Raw genomic sequence first — 12,926 nt, 5'->3', positions numbered from 1 at the left:
CGAGGGGGGTGGGGTGGCGGGCGGGCAGGCTGGCGGGGGAGACTTGAAACCGCTCCTGCGCTCCGATTGGCCCTCTCGGAGAAAAGAGGCGTGGCCCCTCCTTACTATGCGGTGCGAGGACCCAACAACATTCCAGTCGCTACGGCCACGCCCCCGGGCCACTCCCCCCTCGCCCGGCTGAGGCCTCCCAGTCTCCTCGGCCACACCCCCTTCCCAACTACTTAAAAGGACACTCCAAAGCTCACGTTTCCCTACTCGGGCTGGTGTGTTCACGTCTGTGCGTCGGTTCTCGGGTAAGGTGGAATGGTTCCGCCCTTCGGGTAACCAGGGCAAGCCGCGAATCCTAACCCAGATCCGGCCAGGATGGGAGGGTTCGGGGCAGTGTTCTTACTTCCTGCTTGGCCCTCGAATCGTGGACCCCCAGTTTCACATAAAAGTACAACCAGTGAATCTTGAAAGGGATGTGGGTGGGAGGCGGACTTGGAACCCCAGAATATCAGAACTGGAACTGACCTCGGGACTGTCTGACCTACAGTTCTAATGAGACCTGAGTCGCAGGGCTTTGCTCAGAGCCACTCACTCATTCCCATTAAGGGCTTACCTCCTTCCCGCCCCCTTCCCCTGTCATCCCAGCTTCAGATTAGATGGATAGAGTTCTCTAAGGGAAGAGCTTTTGCTAGGCTGACTCAGTGCTGCCCTCCTTTGCTCTTAGGCCTCAGGCACCCTCCCCTGGCTATGGTTCCTGGACTTTTCAAGGCTTTAGGTGAGGGATATACACACATTTGCTCCCAACGAGTGAGAGTTCCAGAAAGGCAAGTTTCAGCTCAATATCAGGCCCTTTCCAGTGAGCTACATCTGTCCACAGGTGACATGGGTTGTTCAAGGCTGGCAGGAGTGATGTAGGGTGACTGTACCAGGTGACTTCTGAGCTCCTTCCAAACCTAATAGTCAATGATTTAATGGAACTCACCTACCAAGGAAGGGTCTTCCAGAGGGTCAGGACTTCTCTGGTCCCCGGCAAGTGGGAGCAGCTGATGGCCTTCCCTCTGCAGTTTCCATTGCCCAACTTACACCAGGCCTCACTGGGGGGGGTGTAGGACAAGTAGGTCACATCTTAAATCCCCAGGTACCATCAAATACCTGTCCCCTCACAGTCCCTCCTTCATGAGGACAGGTGAGGTTGTGATGTGTATCAGCCTGTGTGCCTTAATAGTGCTCATGCGTGCCTGGTTCTTCTGTTCCTACACACACATACACAAAACCTTTTTATATAACACCATATTAGTGGAAATGCTGTTTTTCCAAGATGAAAGCTGTTACAGAAGATCTGAATGGTGCTTATGTAACTTTAAAACTGAGTTTGGGTACATCTTAATTCATTAACGGAAGGGGAAAGGGAGGAGTTCTTTTTTCTTTTTTTTAAGATTATTTGAGAGTGAGAGAGAGAAGGAGCACACGAGCAGGGTGAGGAGCAGAGGGAGAGGAACAAGCAGACTCTGTGCCGAGTTTGGAGCCTGACACAGGGGCTCTATCTCACGACCCTGAGATCATGACCTGAGCCAAGATCAAGAGTGGAACACTTAATGGGACACTTCACCAACGGGAGCCACCCAGGCGCCCCAGGGAAGCGTTCTTACGTATTTATCTCCCCTCATTAGTAAAAGATCACTAAACCAATAGAATTCTTAAAGGTAAATCTTCAGTAGTCAGGGTGTGGGGGCCCCTTTTTGGGCCCTGCCCCCTGCCCCTTTGCAAGGTAGTTGGGTTGGGATGGCAGGAGGAAGAGTGCAGGCAGGAGCTGAGAACTGAGGATTGAGAGACACCTGCTACCCCCAATTCTGTAGTGGTGGGCAGGACATTCCACCTCTTTAGGCTTCTGTTTCCTCATCCATGGCGACAGTCCCTCCCCCACTTATAGTTTACAAAATACTTTCACATACCCTCTCTATCTCATTTAATCTCATTTCCTTGAGGCTGACAGAGCAATTTTATGCCCATTTTGTCAATGAGGAAACGGTCTGGAAAGGTTAATTGACTTACCTAAGGTCTCTCATAAGCTTATTAAGAGGAGGAAGCAGGACTAGAATTTGTCTTTAGACTTTCAAGACTAGAATTCTTGAACCTTTACCATAGTTCCTTTCCTATGTATAGAATGGAGGAAATACTAGAACCTAGTCACTATCTTTTCTTGCTAAGAACGCTAATTGCATCACCTCCTCTGGGAAGCCCTCCCAGATACCCAGTCTCACATTAGGGCTTTAAAGCCTCCTACACACTCTCTTAAAGCACTTAACATTTTGCCCTGCAACTGACAGTTTGCTTATCAGCTTCCCAACCAGAAGATGGATTGAGATTATTGAGACTAATGAATTATGTATTATTTATTAGTGTGTCTCTTGTACCTAGCGTGTTGCCTGCCACAGGGCAGGCAGCCTTATGTGTTTGCTGTGTGAGTCTTGACTCTGTGTCGTAACCAGTGCTCTTTTGTCCAGGAGTTCAGAGCCCCACAGCAAGAAACACATTTTATATTGTAAGATAACTAAAACAAGTTTCCTGGGACAGTATTTACCCTTGCTATGTACATGCACTCTGATATTTTCTTTTTTGAGTACAAGCTTTTTTTTTTTTTGAGATTTATTTATGCAAGGGAGAGAAAGAGAGAGGGAGGGCGTGCATGTGTGTGTGGGTGAGGGGTGGGGAGCGGGGGCAGAGGAGAGACCCTTCAGGCGGACTCCCCGCTGAGCACGGAGCCCATCTCCAGGCTCCATCCCACAACCCATGAGATCATGACCTGAGCCAAAAAACCAAGAGTCGGACTTAATGGACTGAGCCACCCAGGCGCCCCCTGATATTTCTGTTTTCTATCTTGTATTTCATGTTTTCAAGGTGCTGGCCATGACCCCCCAATTGATTTCATGACCCACTACCAGGTAGTGACTTACAGTTGGAACAACTATATCTCCTGTCTGTTGTAGAGGCCTTCTCTGTATAGGGTCTAGCTGTCCCTAAAAGATGCAGGAGATGGCACTCAAGTCCCCATTGTTCTGAGGTCAAAGCAAGGTTTATGTATAAGAAAATAGACAGAAACCCTTCCAAGACTAGAGAGAGGCACAAGGGCGCAAATAGATCTCAGGGTGGGGGCGACAGATGAGGGAAGGTCCCCGAGAAACCTGGTGGGAATCTTTGTGCCTCCAGAAATTAAAAGGCAGTGTCAGAGTTACTGGAGCCTGGAACCCCCAAACACAGGTAGGCCATGGGCCTCTTCCTGCTCGGCTCCCAGATTAGAGGTCTCCACCTGAGAAAGCTCTCGGTTACGCGGGTGGTGGAAGCGGGAGGTAGGTGGACATTCCCACTTCTGCCTAAAACAGCCTCTTCAATAACCTCCTGCCTCTAGGCCCGGGGCCAGGTGCTGGCTGTGTGACTGGGTAGGCTGTTTAATTAGGTTTAGGGTGACAGTTGAAGCCAGGGCTCTTTGGGCCTGACAGCTCTCCCAAGAGAAAGCTCACCTACCTGCTTCATCCCTTTGCCTCACCCTTACCTCACCTGGAGCCTTGGTGAGGGGCAGTAGGAAAACAGAAGCACACCCCCCCCCCCCACTCCCACCGAGTGCCAGAACCCTGGGGCCGTGAGGGTGGGGCTCAAAGGAGCGGCTGTCCCTGTCTGTCTGTTGTAGCTGCTGGAGTGGGACCCGGTGTTCCTAAGCCAAGCTTTGGGAAAGGGAAACAGAGCTGGAGGGGCTTCCTCCCAGGGAGGTGCATGCTGCTCCAGAACCCTGCCCCTTTCACCACAGAAAATAAACATAGGGTTGGGCCAAGGGACACCTTTTGTGACCTTCTGATGTCACTGAAATGTTCCATTTAAAAAAAGTGTTTACAAACGGAACACATCCATTTTCTTGGTTTCTCTGATTGTCCCTGCAGAGTCTCAGTTCTGTTTTGTATTATAACTGGGAAGGTGGGGTCTAAGCGCCAGGGTTCCAGAGCCCTGTGCCCTCCTGTCACAAGGCTTGCTCACTCCTGTCCTGGCTGCTCAGAGCAAGGTCCTGAGGGGGCGGTGGGTTGGGTCGGGTCGGGTTGAGGGGACAGGGGAGTGAACAGTTGGTGGGGGTGCCAGATCCTGGGGGCTGGGGAAGAGCTAATGGGAGTGGGTATAGCTTCTCTGTAGAGTAGCCTGGGACACCTCACTGGGGCCTCAGATTGGGGGAGATTCATTCTGCAAGGTGCAGGCATGCTGATCATCCCAACTCTACTGCTCAGTTACTTAACCTTTTGACTACCTTCCTCATATTAAAATGGGGATAACACTAGTACCTACTTTATAGGTTATTGTGAGAATTAAATGAGATAATATGTGAAGAGTTAGTGCCTGAAACACTGGGAATGTTTAGGAAATATCACTCTCACCAGCATCAGCCTTCCCTCCAGACCTGTTCCTTCTGCATCTGCCCAGTTCCCCAAGCTAGAAACCTGAGGTCACCCAAGACTCTTCCTCCTCATGTCCACCCCCAATCAGTCCTGCAGACTAGGGCCTCTTCCCCTTCCAAGTACTATTAGTCAGGCCTTGTCCTCCTTTACATTCCTGGCTGCTACCTCAAGGGAGGCTGGCAAGAGGCTCCTAACCAACCTCTTTCCTTCTCTAGGTCCCAAATTCAAATCCTAGCTCTCCTAGAAGATGCAGATCTCATCCTGCCTATGTGGAACTTTCAGGATGGAGCTCAGATGCCTAGCTGGGCACAGATGGTCTCCAAGATCTGGCTCCTGTTGGCTTACCTACCCCATCTCCTACACCTTCCACACACCCACCCATGCTTCTGTCCAGAGAAACCAAGCACCTGTGATTCTTTGACACCCTTTGCCTCCATGCTTTTGCACATGCAGTTCTTTCTGCTTGGATGCCTTGCTTCCTCTCTGTGGCTGACTCCTCCCCCTATCAAATACATTTCAATTGCCACTTCTTCCTCAAATCCTCCCAGGTCTGTCTGAGATGCTTCTCTGTGCTCCTATTTTCATTCTGATTGTTCTGGACTGCCCCCCCCCCCCCCCACTATAAGTGGGCAGGTACTTGAGCGCAGGTACTATCTTTTTTTCTCCGCACTCCTGATGCCTCTCACTGAGCCTGGCACATAGTAGGCTCTGTTGGAAGCCAGTCCCAGGAGGCATCTTCCTCCTTGCTGTACTCCTGGGGCACTGAGCCAGGGAGGCTGGGAGGCAGGATGCCAGCATCGTAGGCACTTTTTCTACCCCTCAGGAAGTGGGAGTCCTGGACCCAGAGTGGAGCCTGGGAGCCTAACCGACAGCACAGACACCGGAGCCTGGGACTCGGGAGTCCTATCTGCCCGGAGCTTTGGAAACTAGACTCAGGCCAATGGAGGCTTGGTGAAACCAACAGACACAGTTCGCCCAGGCATTCAAAGGGCTCGTTGGGTAGATGAACCTGCAGCAGGGCAGACCCTAGACCTCCCCATCCCACGGTCAGTGTGCGAGAGTGTAAGATAAAGACAAATGGTGCTATTTGGGGTGGGTGCTGCGACTCCCACCCGCCTCAATCCAGGTTCCTCCCGTGCACAGCCTCGCCCCTCTTCCCCGTCACTTAGTCCTAGGTGGCCACGTGACCTGCGCCCCCAGCAGCCCCTAATCGCCCCGCTCCAGCCCTTCTCCTAAATAGGGAAGCGACTGGAGCAGATCGAGTTTCTGGGCCGCATTTACAGGTTCCTTAGACGAAGCCAAACCTCTTTCATCCCTTGCTTCCCCCCCTTTCCGTCCCCCAAAGCCAACGACTGGCGCCGTGGGAAAGGAAAGAAGGGGCCCCTCCGGAGCCCCACCCCCAGCCCTCCAGTCATTCCGGCCCGGGTGAGGCCCCTCCCTCCACCGCTGCTCTGCGGGCCCCTCTAGGGGCACAGCTTGGGTCGCCACATTCCAAACCCCTGGCGGCCCTTTGAGGTCACGTGGCGCGTGGGGGTGGGGCGGCAGGATGCCCCTGACCCAGGCTGGCGACCTCGAGGCTTTCCAGGGTTGCAGATGCTGGTCCCTTCTCCCTGGACCTAGCGTAGGCCAGATTTGCTTTGGCTTCTGGAACCCTGGGAGTGATGCATGGTGGGTTTTTACCCTCCAGCGCCTACTGTGTGTCTGGCTAATGCTGAGCACTCAGGCTTCTTACCTCCAGCTCTCGCGGCACCCCAGGCCAGGCCACATACCTTTCCTATGGAAGACACTAGCAGGGAGTTGCCAAGGCATGGCAGCTCAGAGGGCTAGAATCTTAGCTCTTGGCCTGCAAAGTGGACAGGGAAGGGGGGAAGACTGGGTAGAGCCAATCTCTTAGTTTAGGACGCTGTCTGTCCCTGTTAGGCAGGCCAAGTCAAGAGCTAACCCTGTTCCCTCTGGTTAGCCTGGGTTCCAGACCTCTGAGAGCTGTACTTTGGGTCTGGGGTTAGGGAAACTAAGGGGATTGCTTTCTCTCTGGGCTGGGCAGATGGTCCCTAAATTGCTTACTGCATTTTGGTGCCAACTCTGATAGAAAGCCCTACTGGAGCTGACCCTGGTCACACCAAGGGGCCTTGGCTTCTTTTTGGGGCTGAGGGGTGAGTGAGTGGATTGGAAGGTGAGGTACCAGCCATAGCCACCCTGCTTAAGAGGTTTGACCTTGTAGGAAGGAGAGCAGATGGTGGAATGGAGATGGTAGAAGGGAGCCATATTTTGGATGGAGGGAGAGGTCTGCATTTTTTTGTGAATCATTAAATCACTCATTCAAATATTTATTGAGCCCTTACTTAATGTGAGTCATGTATTCAACTATTTGCATAATCATTGACTTGCATAATCATCAACCTGTCCTGGGGCTACGGTGAGTAAGACAGGATTCCTGCCCTCATAGAGCTCATAGTCTTGTGGGAAAGCCAAACACTGGAGGGGCATTCACAGTGCTGAGAGCATCCGTGGGGCAGAGGGGCTGTGGGAAAGAGGAACACTTAGCCCAAATTAGGTGGGAGAGGAGGCTGGCTAAAGACAAAGTGTTAGAGGCCTGAACTATAAACCATCCTTAATCTGTCGGGCTGTGGGGAGAGAAGGAAAGAATGAATAGCCTTCCAGGTAGAAGGCACAGTGCATGCAGAGTCCCAGAGGCACATTCTGGAAACTGCCAGTGAAGGAGGGTTGGCACACAGCCACTCAGTTGCTGGCTGACAAAATAGGAGGAGATGGAGAGAACGCATTTGGGAGAGGAAGAGGGCTGAGCTGATAAATAATGCCACCCGAGAAGGTGCCCCTTGGACTCCACCTAGGGTCCTACAGGAGCGCTGTAGTGGAGAATGTCACAGCTCCTTTTATAGTTGCTCTATAAAATCAATATTTATTTTTATCAAGATACTACATACACAAGGCTTAAAAAATCCGATAGTTCTGAGGGGCTGTAACAAAAACAGAAGTCCCCTGGCCTTTTTCCCAATCTTTATCCTACTCCCTAAGGACAACCACTTTCAACTGTTTTAGTTGTTTCTTCTGGTATTTCCTTCCTTATTTCTAAATAATCTATGCACTGCCATTCTGGATTCATCCAGCTCCTTTGTTGACTTCTTGTTTTGGTAGATGAGGATTTTGATTCTTGCTCCCCTCTTCCCCTGCCCCACCCCCTTGATGTTTAGATCATAATTTATGGTTAAATCCATGTTCAGTGATTTCATTATTGACTTTGAAAATACTGTTTACTTTTGAGGCAAGTATTCTGGTTACATTTCCTCTTCTAATATAACTTTTTGTTGGATGCTCTGTTTACATTTCCTTTCTTGTACAACTTTCTTGTTTTTCCTGGAGTGAATTGCCTCATTTTTTTCTTTGCTTGGTTTTCTTTGAATCTCTGGCTCTGTCTTCCCACACCCTTCAACAGCTCTGTAAAATGCCTTCTCAGTACAATTTTGCATATGGCCAAACCTGTCATATAATCTTACCAGTTCTGTTTTGTTTTTCCTTGGAGACATTTGTCCTGGGGAGCTGCATCCTTCCGTTCTTCTCTGGATGCATTGCTCTCCAGTTGAGGTCTGTAGCGTATCTGTCACCCTCGGACTTCCCATTGCCAGTAGTTAAGAATTCCCTTTGCCCTTTTCCTCTTTCAAGGACTCAGTATCTTTCTCTGTTTACTTCCTTGTTTGGATGAAACACATCCTCCAGTAGCTTCTTGAGAAAGTGCCTGGGAGGTATAACGTTTTAGACACTTTTGCATACCCCAAATGGTTTCATTCCCACTCTCACTTTTGCTTCATAGTTTTGGCTGGGTATAGAATTTTAGGTTGAAAATCATTTTCCTTCAGAATTTTGAAGACATCGCTCCTTTGCCTTGCAGCTTCGAAAATTTTGCAGTAGAGGTTTCATGCTATTTTGATTCCTGAGACTTTGAATTCATCTCCCTCCCCCACCCCTGCTTTTAGGATTTTTCTCTTTTGTCCCTGATGTATTAAAACATCATAATGTATTGGCATGGGCCATTTTTCATGGCACTTGATAGGACTCTTTAATCTAACAGTGGTTTTCAAAGTGTAGTCCCCAGATAGCAGCATCAGTATCACCTGTGGGAACATGATAGGTATTGATGCACATTGTGAGCCCCAGCCCACATCTAATGAATAGAAACTCTCCTTAGGTCCCAGCAACCTGTGTTGTTGTTTTTTAAAGATTTTATTTATTTATTTGACAGAGAAAGAGAGAGAAAGCACAAGCAGGGGAGAGGGAGAAGCAGACTCCCTGCTGAGCAGGGAGCCTGATGTGCGGCTCGATCCCAGGACCCCGGGATCATGACCTGAGCTGAAGGCAGACGCTTAACTGACTGAGCCACCCAGGCGCCCCTGCAACCTGTGTTTTGTTGTTTGTTTTATAGAGAGATAATTGACATACAACATGCTATTTGTTGCAGGTGTACAGCATAATGATTTGATATTTGTACATACTATGAAATGATCACCACACTAAGTCTAGTTAACATCTGTCACCATACAGAGTGGCACATTATTTTCTTATGATGAGAACTTTTAAGATCTACTCTCTTAGCAATTTTCAAATATGCGATAACAATATTGTTAACTGTAGTCACCCTACTATACATTGTGTGCCTGAGACTTACTTGTTTTATAACTGGAAGTTTGTACCTCTTGACTCCCTTTACCCACTTGGCTCACTTCCACCCCCAGCCTCTGGCAGACACCAGTCTGTTCTCTGTCAATGAGCTTGGTTTTTTGTTTGTTTGTTTAATATTTTTATGTTTAATATTTGCTTAATATTTTAGTATCTAAAAAATAATATATTTTAGATTCTTCATGTAAGTGAGATCAGACAGTATTTGTCTTTCTCTGTCTGATTTATTTCACTTAGCATAATGCCCTCAAGGTGCGTTTATATTGTTGCAGATGGCAAGATTTCCTTCTTTTTGGGATGCCTGGGTGGCTCAGTCGGTTAAGCGTCTGCCTTTGGCTCAGGTCATGATCTCAGGGGCCTGGGATCGAGTCTGCTTCTCCCTCTGCCCTGCTTGTGCTTTCTCACTCTTTCTCTGTCAAATAAATAAATAAAATCTTTAAAAAACTGCTTCTCCTCTGCCTCTCTCTCTCTCTGTCCCTCTGTCTCTCATGAGTAAATAAATAAAATCTTTAAAAAACTTTTTTTCCTTCTTTTTCTATCGCTGAGCAATATTATATATTAATGTATATTTGTATATATAATCTGTGTTTTAACAAGCCCTCAGGTATTTTTGTGCATGCTAAGGTTTAAGAACCTGTTTTAACAATTTATGTCTTTACTTCTGGGAATATCTTTATTATTTCTTTGAAACGTCTGCAACTCTTATTATTTGGATACCGGACCTCTTGGATTGATCCTTTGATTTTCTTATTATTTCTTTCTTACTGGCCATCTCTTTTTTTCTATTTTCTGGGAGATTTCGTCAATGTTACATTCCAATCCATTTACTAAGTATGTTGTCATGAACTTTTTCTTTTCTTTTCTCTTCTTTTCTTTTCTTTCTTCTTTTTTTTTAAAGATTTTATTTATTTATTTGTCAGAGAGAGCGCGTGAGAGCACAAGCAGGGGGAGGGGCAGAGGCCGAGGCCGAAGGAGAAGCAGGCTTCCCCCTGAGCGGGGAGCCCCATGTGATGCGGGGCTTGATCCGAGGACCGTGGGATCATGACCTGAGCTGAAGGCAGACGCTCAAGCAACTGAGCCACCCAGGTGCCCCTTCTTCTACTTCTTCTTCTTCTTTTTTTTAATTTTCAAGAGGGCTTTCATGTTCCTTGTTTTTTCTTTTCTTTTCCATTTGAATGGTTTCATGTTCTTGGTTCTCTGGATGCATGCAGTGTCATCTCTCTGAGGATATTAATTTGAAATGTTCTCTTTATATTGTTTCTGTTTCCTCCAATTTCACATTTTCTGTTGTTTTGGTATGTATCACATTGTAGACTTTCCATAGAGGTCTGGTCTTCCTTGGTCGTCCATTCATATTTGAGAAGGAGGCACCGGACGCAGTTGGAAATTCTCAGTGTGGGCTCACGGTAGGGCAGTCAGGCGGCTGGCTGGACTCTTTCATTGGGGAATCCCAGTTGTCAGTATCAGTGGCACAGTCTGGTTTTTTCCAGAATTGGATCCTTTGGTCTAGTCTCCAGCTTGAAGGTTATAAGGCCACCTACCCAGAGTCCTAGAGCTGGGTGTAGCACGGGAAGTGGGGAGCAGTGTGTGGTAAGCCGGCTGAGTAACCCAATTCAGAATGCTGACTTTCACTCCATTTTTGTTCTCGCTCTTTCTTCTCCACTGCCTCCCCCAGGAAAGTTCAGTGTCTCCAGAATCCATCTTCCTGTCTCCTGCATGAGTGGGGAAGGGGACACAATAAGTCATTTGATTGTGTTGGGTACAGCTGACTTTCCTGACTATCGAATTGCTCTTTAAATAGATCTTTGAACAGGCCCTCAGTTTTTAGACCCCTGTCTTGTAGTTTACTCGCAACTTCCAATTCCCAAGCTTCTCAGGGGTTCTGAGGGAAGAGTCAGCTTGCTGCTCCTTCTTCTTCTTCTTTTTTTTTAAGATTATTTATTTATTTGAGAGAGAGAGAGGGAGAGAGTATGATTAGGGTGGGGAGGGGCAGAGAGGGAGGGAGAAGCGGACTCCCTGCTGAGCAGAGAGCCCGACAGGATACTACACAGGACACTACATGGGGCTCGATCCTAGGACCCTGAGATCATGACCTGAGCTGAAGGCCGACGCTTCAGCTGAAGCGTTAACTAAGTTAACTGGCTGAGCCACCCAGGTGCCCCGTCAGCTTGCTTTTTATGGGTGTATGCCTCTGGACGTTTTGGGCCTGACTTTCTTAGTCGTTTGCCACTTTTGCATCCACTTTCTGTTTTCATATGATGTAGTTCAAGATTTTAAATGTCTGCTAGTTTGGTTAAAGATGGAGTTTGGGTTTCTCTATTTTATTCTCCATATCATTTGGGGGTTGATTTTTGAGGGGAAAAAGGAGATGGAAAGAGCTTTACTCCACCATTTTGTGACCAGAAGTCCGAGCTGTCTTCTTGAGGTAGATAATAGTGGTGTCTGTGCCCAACACTCCTATTCCTGCTCCTGCTGACAAAGAGGGAGTGGGTTATCTGTAGGAGAAAGGTGAGCAGGGGGAGGAGGGGAGCTTCAGGAGCTTAGAAGAGCTGCTCTGGGAACTTGATTGGAAACCCCCCAAAGGTGACAAGGATTACTGGGCCCCAGAGAGGTCTAGTTGAGGTGAGACAGTGAGAATCAGTGGAACAAGGATGGAGGTCATGAGCAATGGGGAAGAAAGCCCCAGCTCACAGGAAGAGCGTGAGAGGGGTGGGGGACATTCTAGAACTAGAGAAAGGGGCAGCAAAGTGGCTGGCCTTGAGGCAGGCCATTCACCATGAGGCAGAAGAAGATAAGATGAGATTGACAACCACAGTCAGATGTTGATTGTGTGCCAGGGACTGAACCAAGTTCTTCAAAGCAGGCTCGGTGGGAGCCGGCCTCCAAGAGGAGGAAGGAAAGGAGTTTAAGGTCCCAGCAGGAAGGTCTGACTCTCAGATTGGGGGATGGGGCAGGTCTGAGTGACGGTGGAGTCTTGGGTCCAGAGGAGGGAGAGCTGCTCAAGAACAGAACCATGAAGCAGCATGTATCTGGGGAGGGGGAGAGGTGAGCTGGGGAAATGGTGGTGCACTTGCTCAAGTCTTCTGGAAGGAAGGCAATGGGTGGGAGAGGCCAGTCTTCTAGATGCATGGCCCCCTGGACATCAAGGGAGGAGAGAATTTTAAGAAGGGAGGGTGGTCACTTTAATCCACTTTACTATGAACTGAACATCCATGTGAGCGCCATCCCCAGGTCACAGCACGTTGGGGCACCAGTGTAGTCCAGTCACCTGAAATATACAGCTGCTGGCTCTGAGCTCTAACAACCTCACTTTCAGAACCCACCAGGCATTTCCCGGGGTCTTAGGGCCATTTCACCTCTTTTTCAGTGTGGCTGTTCTGTGTTGTGGACGTGCGCTGACATCACCCTCCTGGCCACGAACGCTCCTCCTGTCACTCGTCGCTGCATAGCCCCAGATCTGCATCAGCCAGAATCTTGTGGTCACAGGCCACAGGAACTGACTCTGGCTAACTGAAGCAGGAAAACAGTTGAGTGGAACGCTAGCAGGCAGCTCATGGATTCAACAGCACTCCCTACCTTCTTTTCTGTGCTGGTAAGCCTTGGTTTTGTTCCTGAATGTACACTGCCCTGTCCCCAGGGAAGGAGACCCCCTCAGCCCACAGGAGAGGAATGTTAAGTCTAGGCAACCAGTTGGGGTGCTTCTGCCTCCTTCCAGCACCTGGCTTAGGCCCAGGCATGTGGGGCAGCCCTGGCCAATGAGATGGAGGGGAAGCCCACTAGCCCAGAGGTCCTGACAGAGCCACAAGCTGT

General features: G+C 48.9%; 1 protein-coding gene across 1 annotated transcript in view; it reads left to right on the top strand.

Annotated features, from left to right (window-relative positions):
- The first annotated feature begins 148 nt into the window (after nt 1-148).
- Nucleotides 149-12,926, top strand: part of ATP23 (ATP23 metallopeptidase and ATP synthase assembly factor homolog) — a 99,762-nt gene continuing 86,984 nt past the window's right edge. The window contains exons 1-2 of the mRNA XM_027594918.1: nt 149-293; nt 12,484-12,708. The gene's annotated coding sequence lies outside the window, so the exon portion shown is untranslated. The remainder of the gene's footprint in view (nt 294-12,483; nt 12,709-12,926) is intronic.

Source organism: Zalophus californianus, chromosome 9 (assembly GCF_009762305.2).
Source record: "Zalophus californianus isolate mZalCal1 chromosome 9, mZalCal1.pri.v2, whole genome shotgun sequence".
Taxonomy (NCBI): domain Eukaryota; kingdom Metazoa; phylum Chordata; class Mammalia; order Carnivora; family Otariidae; genus Zalophus; species Zalophus californianus.
This window is presented reverse-complemented; position numbering and strand designations above follow the sequence as displayed.